The following is a 20,411-nucleotide window of genomic DNA, read 5'->3' on the forward strand; positions in this document are numbered from 1 at the left end:
AGCACAGGTGAGATCCAAATCCCCACTTCATAGAGACATGAAAAGTGTCTGTGTGTGTGTATGTGCACATATACAAGCATGTGAATTTGTTTCCTTTTCAAATCAGCAGTGTTCATAAGGGTTGGGTTTTTTCCCAAGAAAGCAATGAAAGTTGGATATCTATCTGCACTCATATTTGACACAGAATTCACTTTGCAATATTTTAATTGTGTATTGTGTTATTGATTAACCAAACTAGTATTTTATCAATTTCTAGTTATAGCAAACTTACCTTCCCCATATTGCTTCAATAAATGGTACAGAGACAGAATTAAAGTTCTACTAAATATACAGGAATTAAAAAAGAAAAATCTAAGTAAATACTTTAAATTCTTTCATGTTTCTTGCAGCTTTATGAAAATGCTTAGTTATCCAAACAGGAATTCAATTTCTGAATCCCAAAGCATTCAAATTTTATCATTAGTATTTCTGACAGATCAAAACTATAAATATCACCTGTATTTTATTTATCCCCTATAATCTCCAATTTTTATTATAATGAGAAATATTTTACACTGATCAAATGGAATAGTAATGTTATTTCAATTACTAACAGAAAAATAAGAAAACCTAACTATGTTCAACATGAGCATATTAAATTGTGTAAAACTAATTTTTACTAGGACTGTAGATAGAACATACTGCTTCAAGACTAAGATTCAATGAAATCTTAAGAAATAATGTATAATTACTACAAGTACTGCATATCAATGTTTTGCAGAACTGTACTGTGAGACAGGAAATAAAATTTTTCAAAGGAGAAAAACTCGAAGCTAGGTAAATTCAGACCTGAAATTAAGTGATTGTAACAACACTAGTAGTTAATCACCTGAACAATTTATGCACTCTTTCTACCTCTTCCCCTGGGTCCACTCCCTCCATATCCCCAGCTTGTTGTAGTCAAGGAAAAAGTATGAACTTAAACTGTTCAAAAATCTGGATCTAATTTCTCACTTCTTAGTACAGTCTCCCATATGCTTGAAATATAGGAAACTGTCAGCTAGAAATTTAATTATAATACAGATATTTTCAACTGACTGGAAGACTGAGAAATAAATTATGAAAAAGAGCCTGAACAAATAAAATATTTTATTTTATAACATATTAAATTTGTAAAAATAAAACCAAAATAAAACCAAAATTAAAAATCCAGTGGCATTCAGGTAACTAAAGCTGGATATCTGCCATGTAGATGCCCGCAGCTAAATAAATTTCCTTGTGGTCAGTGAAATCAAGTATAAAATTGACTTCATCCCTTCTTAAAATAAATTTCTAATTGTAAGTATGATAGGCTGGAGTCTTATAGTGTTTCTTCCTCTGCGTTGATGATAGAGGAACTCTAGATATCTAACTAATCTGGACACCTGTGCAGCAGATCTCTTTGACATCATTTTCATATTGTAAATACATGAAAGTAGTTCAGTATTGATCAATGTTTTCTTTATTTTTTTTACAGTGTGTTTCAGACTTTGCTACAGTTCTGATGTTTTTTTGTTTTCTTGTGTCCCAGTAGACTGTTACAGAAATTCCAGTTTCTCACAATAATTATTCAAGATGCAAGGATGCCTGTAAAGTTTTGAAATTCCATTAATATGTCTACTATATCTGTTAATTTATTTATTCTGCATGTGATAGTACTGTCTTAAGTCTTGTAAGGTGCAATTCTTTTTTCTTGAATTCAGACCATTAATATGATATGTAGCTATTTTCTCTGTTAAGCAGATATGAGGTACCATATTCCATGTAACAGCACAAAGCTAGGAGATATATGTACATACCAATATATATTGACTTCAAAAGAATCAAGTGGAGGTTTTCTGTCAGAAGCTTTATGAGTCCAACACTAAAGACATTTTTATAATGCCAGACCATGTGTTGTGAAAGAGTCTCAGAGGTGGCCAATGCATAGCTGAGGTATTTCATATGAACTAATTTAATAGTGTTCTACAAAACAGAAAAAGCAATCCAACAGCAAACTAAAGGAAAAAAAAAAAAAAAAAAAAAAAACAAAAAAACGAATAAACAAACAATAGAAAAATCAAACTGTGGGTTCCATACTTAGAAATAGAATTTTCTATTCTCTGGTCCTTTACTTTCAGATGACTCAATACTCATCTGTAAATTGTGTAGTCACTATGTAGTAGGTTTTTTTCCTGTAGACCATTCCATAGCTATATAAATGATCTCCTGATGTCTGCTGTATTGATTTTCTAAAGGCAGCTGCCTTTATTCTTAGTATCCACAACAACACAAACAACACTTGCATTTTTCCAATTCAGTGCAAAGACTCAAGTTCTCAATAACTGAATCTTTATGTGATGAAGTTCTAGGGAACTTGGTATTAAGAAATGCTTAAGAGATGCTTAAGACAAACAGTACTGCCATATTTAGCATGAGATAAGAATGGTAAAAGCATATTTCTAGTCAGATAAGTGAGAAAAATCATAGAAAACAGACTAAGAGATTTGTATTCCCTGCAATGCATAAGGAACTGCTCATGGCTAGTGATACATTTCAAGCATTTTGGAGTTCTGCCAAGACAATAAAATCTAATTGACTTCAGTTCATTATCAAAATCACAAAAAATAAATTGTAAATATCTTCAGAAACCTTGACAAGTCATGTTGACAATCGTGGCTTGGGCTCCACAGTTGGGCGCCACTCGTGGCTTTTGTTCACTGCAGCCACAGGCACTTAGGTAGCCTGGCTAGCTCAGTTGGTAGAGCATGAGACTCTTAATCTCAGGGTTGTGGGTTTGAGTCTCACATTGGGCACCACTTACGGCTTGGGCCCCAAATTGGGTGCCACTTGTGGCTTTTGTTCACTGCAGCCTCGGGTGCAGGGGCCAGAAGCCCGGCTAGGCGCTGCCCTTTGTGAGACCGCAGCTGCTGCGTGCACGGATGCTCCAGGGCTAAGGCGTTCGCCTCCGTGCTGGTGCTGAGCGCTCCAGTGTGGGTACACAGCCTTGGTAGCCTTACACTGAGAGGAAGCAAAGGGACGAGAGAAGGCACACTTTGCCTGCGGGCCTGAGAATTTTATTTCCCTCGTGGTTGCATCGATGGGCAGAGCGACCATCCTCAGGCGGCACAAGGGCAAAATGGCAAATGGACAATGAAAGCATTGGGTTAAATAGGGGGCAGGCAAAGGGATTTCCAGGGGTGGAAATCCCCCTTGCCCAATAGGGACAGACAACAGGGGAGTGACATGGATCACAACAACTATGGGAATATAACAGAGGTGGGTACAGCGTTCTGGGACAAACAGGAATGCAAAGGTGGGGTGATTGCTACAGAACTTTCAAGAAGAAGCCAGGAGTGGCTACAAGATTGACATGTAAGAGCTCCTGTGGTAAGTGACTCGGAGCGAACCATTGTGAGGGGAAATGGGGGTACAGAGAACCAACTAACTAACATTTATTAAAATCTCTAATTGAACCAACCCAGTATACAACAGACAATGAGTGAGGATTTTGTCCAGTTACTGGTGCCAAAATGGGTACCGTACCTCAATTCCAAAATTAGATGTGCTTTCTGCATCAAAATTCCAAAAGAGTGACTAAAGAGGGCAGCGGAAGCTGACATACGCTTAGAGGTGGATGTCTGATAGAACATGTATGTGATAATGGGAAAAACTTCAGAGGGTAAAATCAAGGATTCCTGCAATAAAAGAGGGGAGTGTTATTTTGCATTAGTTTCATAAATGACCAGAACTTAATAATATAGCTTAAACCTATATAGAACATTTCACAGTCCTTTAAAACTACACATATTCTAATTTTGTCTTAAAAGACAATAGGTCTTGTATTTTGGAAAGTTTCTTTTTTAACATCCCCCTCACTATTAATCTTAGCACTGTCTTTTTTTGAGTATATTTCAATTTTTTCACTTTATAAAATGTCTTGAAGATTGGAAATGAAGAAGCTGTCCTTCTCCAGTTCATACCTAATGACCAGAAATGCTTTTCATTTACTTTTAAAGGTACAGCATGCTCTAAGTTCCTTCACTCATGGAACCTCCTTATGTTCTCTAAGAACTGACTATGCTTGTGTCCAGTCTCTTACAGAAAAGGAAAACTGTATCGACCCACCGTGGTTACATTGACCCTAAAACAAAAATGTCATATTAAAGCATCTATATACACAGAAACCTTCTTTCCATTAATACATAATAATTAATTTGTATTTCATTTTTGTCCTTTATTTGTTTCAGAAACATTCAATGTCATTCTATTACTTTCTTTTTAAAACAATAATAACGACAACAAAATTATGTTAGTTGCGTATTCCTGGTCTAGACTGCTTTATCCCTAATCCTTTTTGCATATAATATTACATTTACTTGTAAAGATCAGTTCTGCAAAGAACAAAAAAGTAATGCATTAGAAGTTTGATTATAGTTCAAATTAATATCAAAGTATTTAAAAATTCCACATACTATTTTTTTTTGCAAGATTCTATTCCTCCAAATGAAATTTATATGTGAACTCAGAAATGTTTCTCTTCTTCAAAACATCTCTTTATAAAATCCAGCAGCAAACACACTGACTTCAGTTCAGAGGACTAGATTAGATGATCATGGAATGGAATGAGGTCATGGAGTCCTTTAGTATCCAAAGACCACTGAGACAGAACATGATTCAAAAGCCTTACTTTTCAGTTGCTGCTTCTTAAATCAATGCAATGGAAAAAGAAATGTGTCCACCTAAGCACAGTCTTAAGTTTGAAAGGTATAGACCACCAAGTCCTCTCACAGTTCCAGAAATTGTCCCTTAGATGCTGTTCCCTTGCTCTGTAAAAAACAAAAACAATTGAGGGTGCAGACAAGCTGGTCAGCAAGCCATGGGAATTCCTTAAAACTATATTTAAAAGGAAAGAAATAACATTTTTCTGACAAGGAATATATGAATATTGATGTGACAATATAAGAGAGAATACATCTTGTATACTTGCTTTTCTTGCTTCTAGAATTCCTTGCTTGTTGCTGCTATTTTTTGGAGATACATAATTATAGCAAGCATAAGTCTAAACTGGATACTTTTAGAACTCCCCAATACTTGACAAAAAAAAAAATTACTGATATGAAATTCAGTACAGAAATAAAATATTCTTATGAATACATACAAAAATTGTCACAAAAAATTGTCAGGATTGTTCTCATAAAATAATATACAATGCACTTAGTGATTTGGGTAAGGTTTTTCTGGTGGATACTAGAAAGAAATCTTGCTTTCAATTTCCAGTTACAGATATGTAATTATATCTGACACAGCACTCCTTTGTTGTTTTGTTTTCAGGTGAACCACACAAAATCTCAACAAGAATAAATTATAGAATTAGCACACCTTTGTTACTCATTCTGCTGGAAACCGCTCAACATTTGGTAGCTGTCAAAAGACAAGGTAAATGTAAATAGTATTAATAAAACCACTGACACCAGACTAGAATTTATTCATCGCATCAGTTGCAAAAATGCTCTAGGACATAAATTACTTTGTTCAATTTTTGCCATTTTTTTCCATTTGGGAAAAAAAAAGGGGCAAAATAAATGCAAAAAGTCACCTTATTTAAAAATGTCCAAGTGATACAATTCTAGAGATGCTAATATGTGTCCATGAATTAAAGAGGAGCTCAGGTGACAAGATGTGACTAAACACTTAATTTGTAAAGACATACACCATCTTCCCTAGGAAAGCCCAATTCTACCCCTTGAAAACTATTACCCTCCCATCTTAGGAGGTATAGAGAGAAACTAAACAATGACCAAGAACAGTGACTCAAAACATATTTCCGTATAGGAATGACTGAATAAATTAGTTGTCCTTATTGGATAAGAGATAATTGAGACAGAACATCACTCTCTCATGTGTGGGTAAGAGAGAGGAATAGGGTATGATTATTCACTACATCCTTTGCTACAGAAAACTGGTCATAACCAGTGAAATTATTTGATAACAGGCTCAATTCAGACAAAAGAACATCACAAAATTCTTTGTTGAATTGAAAAAGGGATTAGTTTGGTATATGGGGAAAAGTCCGTCAGCACCTATTAAAAATGAGTCTTGTGCCTAACCTGCAGCTCAGAAATTCTTAATCCTCATGATTGTCAGAAACTGATAGGATATAAAAGGAAAATTGCTTTATAATATTTTCCATTTTCCCTTAATCTTTCTATAAGATTTTTCTGGTTGCTACTGCTACAGGCTAGCTATTAGACTAGACAAACCTGTGGTCTGACTCTGTGCAGCCGCAGAACTACACTGGTTTTCAGAACAGAGAAAGACAGAAAGAAGTCTACTGGTATCAATCATACAACGTTTAAGTAATTGTATCAATCATACAATCTATAAGTAATAATAAGAAAGCATGTTTTAATTAATGTAAACAGATCTTCTTTGTTTTCATACTACAGTATTATTAATATTTATTCTGTAATTTTGGTTTCCAATTTTGGATATTTTAAATTATTTTCAATATCAGTTTCCTATTGTAGAACATTTCATATTTAATTTAGTTCACATTTACTGAACTTAACTTTACTTCCATTTTATTCCTCCAAATACAATACAAATCAGTGTAGAAAGTTTGGTGTTGAAAAGCAGAGTCTTACTGCTGAATTTCTAAGCTACTGGGGATTTTACATAAGGCATAAAATTGATCTTTTCAATCCCTTTTTTGAATCCCTGATTTAGACACTTGATTCATTCCACCCATGTTGCCTTAAATTACACAGGCTGAACAAGTATAAAATATTTAAGAAATAAGATCCCAGAGGGTACTAATCAGTCACACAGAGTCTAGTCTGAGACATTCTTGGTGTCCCCCAAGGTTCAGTACTGGGTCCAGTATTGTTTAACTTATTCATCAATGGCTTGGACGAAGGGGCAGATGCCTCTGCAGCAAGTTTGCTGAGGATGCAAACCTGGGAGGAGTGGCTGATACCCTAGAGTGCTGTGCAGCCCTTCAGAGGGACCCTGCCGCATTGGAGAGATGAGCAGAGAAGAAATTTAACAATGGCAAATGCAGGCTCTTGCACCTGGGGACGAATAACCCCAATAGAGGCTGGGGGCTGGCCTGTCAGAAAGTGGCTCTGCAGAGAAGGAGCTGGGGGTTTTGGTGAACAACAAGCTATCCAGGAGCCAGCAGTGTGTCATTGTGGCCAAGAAGACCAGACCAAGAAGATGTCCTGGGGTGCATTAGTAATAACACTGCCAGAGGTTCAGAGGTTCTTGCCCCTCTACTCAGCCTTGGTGAGGCCACATCTGAAGTTCAGTGTCCAGTTCTGGGGTCCTCAGTATAGAGACAAGGAGATCCTGGAGTGGGTCCAGCAGAGGATGCCAAAGATGATTAAGGGACTGGAGCATCTATTTTTACAAGGAAAGGCTGAGAGAAATGGGCCGGTTCAGCCTTGAGAAGGAATGACTGAGAGGAAACCTTATCAGTCTAAGCATCTGAAGAGAGACTATCATTAGTGGGGCTCACCAAGCGACCAGTCCTGTTCAATATCTTTACTGATGATCTCGATGAGGGGTTTGAGTGCACACGCAGTCAGTTTGCAAATAACAACGACAAGTTGGGTGGGAGTGCTGATCTGCTGAGGGTAAGAAGGCTCTGCAGAGGAATCTGGACAGGCTGGATTCATGGGCTGAGGCCAATGGTATGAGGTTCAACAAGACCAAATGCCAGGTCCTGCACTTGAGTCACAACAAACCCCTGCAGTACTAAAGGCTGTGAACAGAGTAGCTGGAAAGCTGCCCAGTGGAAAAGGACCAGGAGTGCTGGTTTACAGCAGCTGAACATGAGTCAATGTGTGTGTCCAGGTGGCCAAGAAGGCCAACGGCCTCCTGGCTTGGATCAGAAATAATGTGGCCAGCAGAACAATGGAAGTGATTGTCCCTCTGTACTTGACATTGGTGAGGCTGGACCTGGAGCATTGTATCTAGTTCTGGGCCTCTCATGACAAGAAAGACATTGAGGTGCTGGAGTGCATCCTGAGAAGGGCATGGAGCTGGTGAAAGGTCCAGAGGGTAAGTCTATGAGGAGTGGCTGAGGGAGCTGGGTGTGTTCAGCCTGGAGAAGAGGAGGAGAGGTCCCCTCCTTTCTCAGGGGAGACCTTATTACTGTCCACAACTGCCTGAAAGGAGGGTGTAGCCAGGTGGGGGTCAGTTTCTTCTCTCAGGCAGCTGGTGAAAGGACAAAAGGAAATGGCCTCAAGCTGCAACAGGAGAGGTTCAGGTTGGACATCAGGAAGATTTTTTTCACTGAAAGAGTGGTTAAGCATTGGAATGGGCTGCCCAGGTGGTGAGGGCGTCACCACCCTGAAAGTGTTCAAGAAACAGCTGGACATGGCACTTAGTGCTATTGTCTCATTGACAAGGTGGTGAAGGTTCAAAGGTGTGATTCAATGATCTCAGAGGTTTTCTCCAACCTAAATGATTCTGTGATTCTGTAAAATCACATCCAAAAGGATGGAGTCAGGTTTTTAGTGATGCTAAGCAATGAGACAAGAGGCAGAAATAGGACAATGGGCAGAAACTGACGTACAGGAAGTTCCATCTGAATATGAGGAAGAACTTCTTTACTGGAACAGGTCGCCCAGAGAGGGTGTGTAACCAGAGATATTCAAGAACCAAACCATCTGTATGCAATCGTGTGCAATGTGCTATAGGCTGATCCCATTTGAGGAGGGAGGCTGGAACAGATGACAACCCACTGTTGCAACTTTACCCATTCTGTGATGCTGTGATTCTGTGATTCTGCGTCTAAATGGACAGCTCCACTTCTAGTTCTATTAGACTTTGGTTTTGTCAATCGATAAAGACCAAGAAAAATTTTATTGCAGTACTGCCCTTTGTGCCTTCCTCTGGGGTTTGATGAAGGATTTTGGAGCTGCGGGAAGAGGGAAGGATTTGAGAATCAAATTAATTTGGATTTTGTTTTGTTTTGTTTTGTTTTTTTAAAGAAATGGATTATGTTTATTTTGAAAACCAACTAGTTGATTTCTTTAAGCCTTTTTCCTTAGAGAAAAAGAAAAAAAAAGTAAAAGAGAAACAAAGAATTACATTGGCTTTTCATTTAATTTCACTGTTTAGTAATATAATCCTGAGGCGAATACTCAGAGAATATTCATTTCACAGAAAAAACCCAGCATTTATATCTGAATCAGCTCATAAATTGCAGTGACACCCTACTGATTTTTTAATAGAGAGGTAAACTGAAATCACTACTCATGAATTAAAAAAAACATAATAGGAAAAGTTACAGAAAAATAAGTAAGTGGTTTTGTAGGACTCTTCATTTGTAATGGTTTGTTTTCTGTAGTGGATCATAAAGCTCAAGCAGCATCAAGTCTCATTGGAGATTAGCATATACTTTGCCAAAATTGAGTACACTTAAGTCTTTCAACTTTTTCCAAACTTACCCTGCAGCCTTTGAAATACAGAGCTGATTTTCTAGTAACTGAGCTGGAGCAGGTTCTGATTTGAAGCTATCCTAGTGCAAGTTTGGAGCATTTCATCATGCAGCAACTGCCAATGAGGAACAAAAAGCCAAAATCTGTGTTTTTTACTGCATGTAAAGCAGCGCCTGGAGGAGGCTCTGGGTACACAGAAAGGTTCTGTCTCGGCAGCTATCTGCACTTTACATCCAGTTAGAAGAGCCATACCATGCAATCAGGGGCATAATTTCTTCAATGCTTTTATTTCTACTTGTCAACTGCTATTTTATTTCTGTGTTTGTCTCTCAGGTTTTTTTTTTTCAGGTAGATCATTCTTAATGCTGGTACTAGAATTGGTTTTGCATGTATCATCCTGGGAAATATATAATTGTTAGAGGTACTCTCTCCAGGTTCGTTCAGATGCTGCCCCTGCACCCACAGCCTATTGCCAGCAGGCACTTCCTTCATCTTACGCCAAGGTTGCACATTAGGTAAAATGTTATTCATGGCATTAATTTCACTATTGAACTGTGCTTCATATTCTTATCAAAGGGACACCTGAGAACAGTAGGATTTACCAGGAACTTTCAGAAAAGACATATTGTTTTCATTTCATACTGGTACCTGAATACTAACCAGACATAAAAAATAAACAAAATATGGGCAAGAAGGTACGTTGCCTGATGCACATAAAAGTACACTGGACTAAGTCTGGAAAATATAGCAGTGTACCTTGGGGAGTGTTTCAGTACTAGCAGAGAAACAGCCTAGAAAATTTATTAGATTTTATCCTGCCCTAGCTGGACTGACTCAGAAAGGCTTATTGCTCTTTAAACCTTACTGCCTAGCTAAGGAACTTGTCCTGGCAGTGCATATACTATATTGCTATCAGGTCAATTCTTGGTGAGGCTTTCTACCTGTGATGAGCACAGAGAAGGGCTGTGGGGTGAAAAATGGCACCCGCATCTTCCCAGGGGCTGCAAGGGGTTACCCACATGGCATGCCAGGAGGGGAGAGGAAGAGCAGTGTGCCTGTGATGACCCCTGTGATGTGTATGGATGTGCGGATGTATATGCATATGCACTAGAACCATTCAGCATTAGTTACAAAAGCATATTCAAATAGTTGTGCATGTTAATTAACATTTCTGACTCATAATTTGGGTCTAACTGTTGTTTTTACTGATACTGATCCTCAGCTTGTAGTTCACTGATTGTCAGTTTTTTGTGAGTCATTTATAAATCAATAGAGCACTTTGATGTTGATTTGTTTTAAAGTACATAAGTGGATGTAATCTTTCTCTGCACCAAGGGCCATAAAGAGAAGCATGTGATGTTTCACTGAAATGTCTGAGTTGATTATTAGGTTAGATAAAGTGAGGTCTGTTCAACATGCCTGGCATGCGCTAAGTTTGACTCTGTTCTGCACTCTGAAATGATTGCAAGAAGCTGGAGGTTCACTTCAACAGAATCTGACAAATGCACTGTGTTAATCTATAGATAATACTGAAATAAAACACTTTCACAAAGCAAAATCTGTCAGAAGCTTACTGTCTGGTTTCATGTTCAAACCTTTATTTGGCCCAATTAAGAAGACATCCTGGCCTCAAAAAGTACCATGCTCTGAAGTATTGTGCTTCTAATTTGCTTGTTAAAACTCTGGGTTTTCTTGATTTATACGTCAATTTTGCAATCATTTTCAAATAAAATTTTTTAATGTTTTGTTGTATCTCTTTCCTTACTGACTAGACAAAAGATTCACTTCAATATACACCAGCTTTATAGCATCTTCACCATGGTGGTGTTCTTATTGCAATTTAATATTACAGGCTGTTAATCAAAATAGCTGATTCCAAAATAATGCTAGTATCCAGTCCAAAACTTCCAAACAAAGCTATTACTGTATTTTATGGGTATTGCCCAATTAACCAGACCCTCTTTTCCTTAAAAATCAGCACCATAAACTATATGTCAGTAATGTGTTTATGCTGAACCAACTACTGAGGCCTAAATTTTCTCTGCCTACATTTCTGCAAAGCTAAATACTCAGTATAGTTAATAGAACTCATCCTTTTCCCTGTACTTGCATTCTAGTGATAAGGATATGATTGGCTCTTACCAAAGCAACCTTTTTTGCTGTAGAAAGTTGTAAACTTTCAGTATGTAAGACTACATTAAGCTATCTAAATTACAATTTCAAGTCACCTTACAAACAATAATTTATTTAGCATCTAACAGTATAATAACATACATGTAGATGCAGTCTTGACCTCTGTTCTAGGGCAGGTGTGTGCATGCTCACTAGCCACAATAAACCTCTTACCTGCTTTGGTTTCATTCACTTCCAGTGAATGACATTCCACCTTTTTTTAATATTCAGTTCCATACTTTAAAATTTCTATCAATATTTAGCCTAATTCTCAGAGAAATATATGTAATTCTCTTCCAGTATATTTTTCACATGGTGGGTTAACATTTCTCTTTAGTCTTCTTTTTTAAGGACAAACAAACCAATTCTTTCAACTCATCTTGAAATTTCTTATTATATTTGTTACCTTCTGTGTTCTTCCAATTCATATCTTTCTCCAATTGTGTTTCCTCCCCTCCCTCCAAAAAACACTTTAAAAATCTTTATCAGTCTAGGACCATATATATTTTGAATGTCCTACTCTTGCTAAGACATACTAAAATGTTTCCTTTCAATTTTGAAAAAATATCACATTTTTGTGTCAGACTGCAACATCCAGATCCATTTTTGCAGTATTGTTGCTTAGTCTGTTTATCTCTATTTTCTAATTCAGCTTCTCTTAATTCATAATATTTCATCTCTTTGTCTTGAATCTTATCTTCTTTCTATCAAGTCATGCCTTCAGTTTATTAAGATGGTTTTAAATTCTCATCTCTCTCCACAAAACAGCTATTCTAAGCCTGTCTTATAAGCAGAATGTATTATATTCCTTACTCCATCACCTGATCCATTAATGAAAACATCAGATAAATTCAGATCCAGAACAGACTTCTGCAAGATTTCTCCTGAATTATGTTCGTAGTGGGGAGTAAACAAGTGACGCTTCCTCCAGAAGCAGTTTTCCACCACAGTGTGTGTTCATCTAGCAATGTTTTTACAGAAAACATACTTGTCCACTTTGTTTATGAAAATGTCACTTGGAGGTGTGTTGCAAACTTTGCTAAAAGTCAGGCTGTATCACATTCAGTGCTCCATCTGTCAGGCCAATTAATTTGACATCAATGTGTTTGATGCCCTTTTTCCACGTTACTGCTCTAATGCTCGTAATCTGCTGTGTCCATTCCTTCTGCTATAACTTGTTCAAGATGCACAGGGCACCTCAGGACTCACTGGGGTACCAAGGGAAGCAGGAGAACTAAGGAAGCAGGACAATCCAGGAGCATACTGTGGTACGTGTTCTGTTCAAGGGCGCTCTGAAATAAATGCATACAAGCCATCTTTGATCCTCTGTGATCCAGTCTGTGCCCTACTCCCACTCTCACTCCTGCAGAATCTTCGTGGACCTGTCAGTACTTTAATTCCACTTTGAATGCGAACAGATTTCACAGAAGAGCTGAGTAACAAACTATCTTGAAGTAATGAGAGAATGACACATGCATGTAGATCAATATTATGCGTTTTGATCACTCCAGGATGAGGCAGAACTTAAATTCAGGGCCTTTGTTTACTGATTTGTGCTTTAATTGGTAAGTTACTTTTAAAATTGAGCTGACAGCTCTTCAGTCATCTTTGAAAAGGAAGGTAGTGGGGGCAATCTGATCCAAGAAAACTGACTAAATTGAACCTTTATGATAGAAAAAGTAGAGGAACTCACAAATCCTGAATAACTGCAGTGATTGGCACTGACCTGTCCATTACGATTAAGACTGACAGCAGATTTTTAGAAGCCTGTGGAAGTAAGGCAAAAAAAAAAACCTCAAACCCACCAAACACAAAAAGCAAACCACCACTGCACTTTTACGCAAGGGTGCATTTGGAAAGCAGCTGAGATTTAATTATTTTTTAATACAGCAGTTTATTTTTCGTATTTCTGTTTAAGAGCTACTTTATCACCTAAATCCCTTTGCTGAGCCCAGTCTGAAGTTATGGAGGTTAATACATAGAGCAAAAAATATAAATTATCTTAAGGGGTCCCTCATTGAACTGAACTGAAAGGGCAGTTAGTTATTGCACATGAAACCCCTGTCATTGAGCTCAGGCCTTGCAGTCCGGTGAGATCAAGAGGAGTCTCCCAGAAATGGATGGTGAGTTTGCACCTTCCATTAACACCTCTCTAAATCAATGACAGAACCCTTAAGGAGTAGCAGGCTCAAGTCATGATCTAAGCTTGTGCTACTCCTGTTGAAATAGTTTTATTCATAAATAATTTTAAGATTTTATTCACAGGGAAACGCCTGATAGTTATGTAATGCATGAAGCTCATAATCATCTATATGTACCCTGCTTCAGCAGTTACATTAATCAGAGAATAACAGTTGTGCCGCAGCTCAAATGACTTACTAAATTGTACAAGCAGTCCACTTTTTCTTTTCTCTTCTAAGTGCTGGATAACCATTATGGTTTAGTACATGAACAGGGCTATACAGCATGTAACAAAACCTTAAATACTTTGATAAACACTTCTAATCAGCTTTTACTTAATTTTGCCTGCTGTCTGGAAAACTCCAGTATATTTTTAGAATGATTGTGCTGATTTGCTAAATCACAACCTAACTCTTAAATGGAGGGAGTGGTCATAAATAAGAGCAAAAATTTTAAAAGACATGGAAAAGGAAACAAACACAAGATGCTTGACCAATTGCAACCGTTAGGTTAGATCAGATAATTATAATAAAATATTTTTTTATCTGTTTCAAAATTACCAGATCATTCTTTCTCTGTCCCTGGTGCTTCACAGTACTGTGAAGTTTAAATCTCCGGAATTTAATAATAAATATTTTTAATATAAAAGTTATCCTTGTGGTTCCCCAATGCACTGCACCTAGCACACTGATGGTATCTATCATCAGGGAGAAGTCTTAGATTCTGGTCTCTCCTCCCTTGCTAATTGTTATTTTAATTCTATTTTCTAAGTAAAAAACATTTTAAAAGTTCAGGAAGCAACATATAGCCAGTGCCTGTAAGTTTCTCTCTAGGTCTCAGCTCACTTCCCCACAGCTTGGAGCTCAACTAAATGAGTTCCCCTGTTCATAGCTGTGATTTTCATTATAATTATGCTAAGGTTTTAGAGTAATCATACTGCAGCAGCACAAACTTCTAAAAATACCCTTGTGATTTTTCACAAGTTCAGCCAGATACTTTCAAGGCATTGAGTATTTATTGTCTCTTCAAAATATATTCAGATTCATTTAACATAGCCAATTATGAGCTGCCTGAGGGGTTTACATAAACGCTTCATCAACTCTTCTGAAGTTAGTCCCATTAAATATGAATAAGTCCAAGCTGGACTTGTTATGTTGCTAGTTTGTGAACTTCCCCAGTGGGGCCTCTAAAAAAATATTCAACTATAATGCATTAAGAAGTGTCTTTCTTTGTGCAAATCTGTTTCATTCTTTTTATTCTCATTTTTCACCCTATTTCCTTCTTTTTTTTTTTTTTCCTTTAAGTATGGAATGAAAAAACCCAAAGCACAGAGCCCAGATAGAATTTACTGAAATGCCTGGCTTATTTTGCATTTTCTATTCCAGTGGTTTAAAAATCCTGTTCAAGGAAAAGATACAAAAGGAGTCAAAGTGCCTTTTGTAGCCGGTAGAACTACAACACAAATAAAGAATGCCAACAACAAGAAATCCTCCAACAGTTTGAAAAGTGTCATGAAGAAAAGGAAACAATGTTCTAGCTCAAGTTCCCATTAAAAAAATGTCTATTGCAATCTGAACATGTCAACTATATCCACAAATCTCATGTGATTTCTTCCACTTAGCAACATGAAATCCAGCAAGTAGAATTCCAGCACATTACAGCACTTGAGCATATGTTTATATTTACCTCTGGACAACAACAGACTCATGAAAAATTGAAATTTAATCTCTTCCTAAGAGCTTTGATTAATCCAATGATGAAGTGTTTAAGTAAAACCTGATTCCTAAAGAATATTTATACCAAATACAATCTTCACTGTCATGCAGAAGGAAGAAAACAATGTTCCTCATGGATCTTCTTTAATCTACTATAACTTTGTCCCCTGTTACTTTACTACATTAATAAATGACAACTGACAAGTACATAGTGTTTTTCTAGTGAAATTTTATAATAACAGAGAATATAAAATCCAGTAGGAAGATAAAAAATCAAGCCCTCTACCAGGGAAAAGTTTGCAAAACAAAGAAGAGAAATGTTAACTATTGTTTTCTTATTGTCACTGCTCTTGGCATTTTATATCAGAGGTTTAAATATGTGTTGCTTTTCTGAAAAATATTCTTAGATTCCTATGAGATATACATATATATATATATATAATGTGTATATATATATAATGTGTGTATATATATGTAATGTATATATATACATAAATACACACACACACACACACATATATATATATATATATATATATATATATATATATATATATATATACTTCTCCTCAAAAAATTACTATATTTCTAATGACTACTTTAATAGTTAATAAGCCAAAAGACTTAATGTGGAATGCTTTAAAAACAGGATTAATTCTACCATGAAGCAGGAGGTGGAAAATGCAGGGAATCTTATGATATTGCACCTATGTCAGATAAAAGAAAATGTAATGCAAAATTTTTTGTTGTTCTCAGTGTTGTAGCTGCCACATTTTTCTTTCCTCTGCCACCATTCAACAAGCTGTCACAAAAGTCCTAATAGATTTTGGCTGTGAGACATATTTCATACAGGTTTAATTGAATATCTTGGCCTAATCATTTGCTATGACATAGATATGCATTTCAAGTGAAGTGTAAGCAAATGAGACTCTTATTAACTACAGAAGAAATGCAAATGGATTACATAATCTATTTCTGCAATACATGTATTTTGAGCCAATGAAATGACCTTTGAAAATTACTGAGATGCGTGAAAATGTCGTTTACTGTAATAGGAATCAGCAAAAGAAGGTGAACTGTAAGTGAGGCTTAACACTTCTTAAATTTTTATAATCTAGGCAAGATTTACAGTGTATGCTGTGAATATTTAACCATTTTTAGGAAACAACTACAGTACATGTGCATCATGCAAAAGTTAAAACTTTGTTGCCTTCATATTAAAACCAGCTTGATTTTTACCTTGAAACATTTTCTTATTAATTCTACATTAATTTCTAATCAGAAACAGAAGTAAATGGATGGTACTAGAAGGTATTTGTGAAATTATAATTTATTAACACTACCCAAATACAAACAGTTAAAAAAAGTAAAAATACACTAACTTAAATATCTTATGGTTTAAAGCACAATGCAAATGGAGACTCTGAGGCCATTTTCTGATAGAGGTTTCACTAAACTGTAAAATTAAAATTAATTTTTAAGTAAAGTATAAATTCAAGGTGTTGGAAAACATTGCATGTTCTCTTGTCACATTTTCTACTTCTCTTGAGAACCTGATGAATTTTCCAAGGGTCAGATTTTAAGCTGAGGGGGTTTAGAAGTGAAGTTGTTGTTAATTGGGTTGTTGGTGAAATATATTACCCAAGCAATTTTTTATTTCCACAAATAATTACAATAGAAGTCTTTCTCCAAATCTTACTTAGAACTAATGATGAAATCCTGAACAGTATTATTTGTGAGCAATTGGATTTTTTAAAATTCTCATAATTACGTAACCCACTAGAAGAAGAAAAAATCAAAAGTATAGATCAGAAATTGAAGAGTGAAAATATTAAAGAATCATTGCATTGTCTTCAAAGTGAGCATGTCCAAAGTTATCAACTGACTCTTAAGAATCTAGCTGAAAGAAATCAAAATTTTTCTCATTTCCGAAAGGTAAATGAGCAGAAGTGCACAGAAATAAGTATTGAGTTTACCCTCTCATTACATGATGACAGTATGACTTGACAAGGAAAATTAAGCAATTTTTAAAACTCAGCTTCACTGGAGGACAACAAGTAGTAGTGTTTTTAGTGTAGCGAGAGGATTCTATGCAATCTCTGTGAAAAGTCAAGATCTATTCCTATTCATGGCTGCCTTAGGAATTAACCATGGTCTGCATTTCACCTGTGAATCACTTTGGGCCAAAAGAGGAGCATTCTGATCCTCTGCTTTATCTTTGCGTTTACATTATTTTAATGTGCCTTCATATGGCTGTGTGTTGAGTGCCCTCAAATCACAATGAAATTGTCAACGGAAATTTTATAGATCTTTAGCCTAGAAAGGACCCCATTGATAATTTTGTCTGACTCCCTGCATAGAGGAAGACATTATTTTTACCAAGTGATTTCCAAATGAAGCACATTACTTCAGGGTAAACTAGACAATATCTTCCGGAATACAATTCAGTTGTTATTTCAAGTATGGAAGTTTCTACCTTTATTCCCAGTAAAATGCCTTCATTTTTATCTCCTATCACCAACCATTTCTAATGGCAGCTTGTTTTTATTTTTCAGATATATGTATATTATGTTATGTTATGTTATGTTATGTTATGTCATGTCATGTCATGTCATGTCATGTCATGTCATGTTATATGTTATGTTATGTTATGTTATGTTATGTTATGTTATGTTATGTTATGTTATGTTATGCTATGTTATGTGACATTACAGGATTGGTTTATTTACTTAAGGGCCCTGAGGAAAGGCTGAGATGTCTGGGAGTTTTTTAAGTGTTTTCATAGGAATTCATTCATTTGTAAGGATTCAGTCTCTTAATCTTCTTACCACTCTTTATACTTAACTCATTTGATGACAATTCAGTCTTTTCTCCATTACTGCTTATTTCTTGCTTTTGAAAAATATTTCAATTTTTTTTTAACTTTTATTATTATCTTTTATAATTGGAAAATATTAACATCTCTCTAACAAAGTGCACCCAGGAAAGGCTCAAAAAGTCCTTTTAATCTAGTAAAAAGTGTTAGCAATTGTGTGACCATATTAGATTTTGCTGATATTCTTTGCGCTTACTCACATTTCACACACATGCTTAAAATTACTCATACTTTGATCAACATCTTGAAAAAATAGTCTGGTCCAAGTTTTTCAGAGCAAATGCAGCCAACTCAATGACCCTGGAATGACAAAAGAACAAAAGGTATTAGGGAGCTGTAGAGTGGAGTCTTAGCCTTTTAAACAGCATGATGTTATTAATAACACTACTGTTATTATACAAAAACAAAGAAAGAAGTCCACTGCAGAAATGTGTTCAAAATCAGGATGTAACAAGCAGATGATGGAGACAGTAATTTGATCGGTATGTTGATAACACCATATACACCTCAATCTAAAAGCTTTGTTTTGGAAAGTTGTGTTGCAATATCTATGATGTATTTGGAAATTATTTTTTGCCATCAAAACATTACAGTTAAAACCTGCACTACACTACAATATTTTTCACCAATATAATCCTTTTTACACATGTATAAAAACTTCATTTCAATTGGGAGAACTCTATTTCAGAAAGGGTGAAATAGGCAAATCCTTGCTACGACAGACTAAGCCTAAGATTCACTGAGAAAATAACACAGTAAGCTGCTGAGTATAGGCCCATGGCTACAATAGCATGACAAAGAATCTGCAAACAGATTCTAGAAATGCTGCTAAATCAGACAAAACAATACATATATTCAATGCCATTTCTTGAGCTGCATTGGAAAGTACATTCTTTTTTGAAAGCAAAATTGAGACCTGGTAAACTGAATTCCTGAATCAATGGATCTGTAAGAAGCTATTTGTTAATGTAGTGTTTGGGTGTGGCATGATAGATATTTAAAGTGGTGATTGGGATGACACAAGCAACAAAACTTGTATTGGCTTTCTGAACAAAGGCAATCTCATTGAGAAATCATGATTATTCAAAAAGTATAATTGCCATCAGAGCAAATCTGGACATCAAAGTTTAAATAAAAGAAGAAATAAATGATTCATAGACCAAAATCACTAAAAACTGCAGGATAACAACTACAGTACAATAAAAAAGGCCATCAAACAATATATACAGTAGTGCTCCATGATTAAATATAAATAAATGCTGCATGTTCCTTAGGCCAATAAAAACCCAAAACTAATGTCCATCTTATTGTCAGAGTGACTAATTAGCTAACTAACTAACATTAATTTTTATGTAGTATGGGTAGTGACAGGGTAATCCAGATGAATTCTAGTGCTGATCTTCATATCAGAGTACTAATGTGGGTTTATGGGACTTTCTCAGGGTTGCAAATACTGAAAGGAAAATAAAATCTGAAACTTATTTAGTTCAATGTCTCAGAAAAAAAAAAAAAAAGGAAAGAAGAGCAAGTTAGTGAAAGGGAATGAGGCCTCATATTTCAATTTCCATGCCTAAGACTATCTCTTTATTTTCCAGATGCATTTTCCCATAAATATGCACAGAGCTCTTTTTCATTCTGTCCAAATGAGACCTCTTCTTCCAGCTGTCTCCTTGCTCCAACCCAGAGTCCTCACTGCACCATTCAAAACACCATGTAATTTAGATGTGGTTAGAGGGATCCAGCCTCCTGAAGATGATGAGGACCCTGAACAAAGGCTTATGGGGCACTTTTGGCATCACAGTATGATGGAAAAGTGATTGCTTTTCTCTGTTAGGTATGTAACCACAGCAGAAGGAAGGCCAGGCAGCCTGAGTCTGGCATGAAGTGTCCTTTGTTTCTGCTCTCAACCCCCCACACAGACATGTAAGGCACAGCTTGAGCTCCTGTGCTGGCTTCCAGATGTCTTCACAGACTCCTTCTTCCTTCCATTGTCTGTAAGACAATATGTCAGGTCTACTGAGG

At 36.2% G+C, this 20,411-nt stretch overlaps 1 non-coding gene across 1 annotated transcript; it reads left to right on the top strand.

The window, feature by feature from the left end:
- Window positions 1-2,740: 2,740 nt before the first annotated feature.
- On the top strand, window positions 2,741-2,813 carry TRNAK-CUU (transfer RNA lysine (anticodon CUU)). Its single transcript has one exon. It is a non-coding gene; the product is annotated as a tRNA-Lys (tRNA).
- Window positions 2,814-20,411: the final 17,598 nt, after the last annotated feature.

This window comes from Vidua macroura, chromosome 5 (genome assembly GCF_024509145.1).
Source record: "Vidua macroura isolate BioBank_ID:100142 chromosome 5, ASM2450914v1, whole genome shotgun sequence".
NCBI lineage: Eukaryota > Metazoa > Chordata > Aves > Passeriformes > Viduidae > Vidua > Vidua macroura.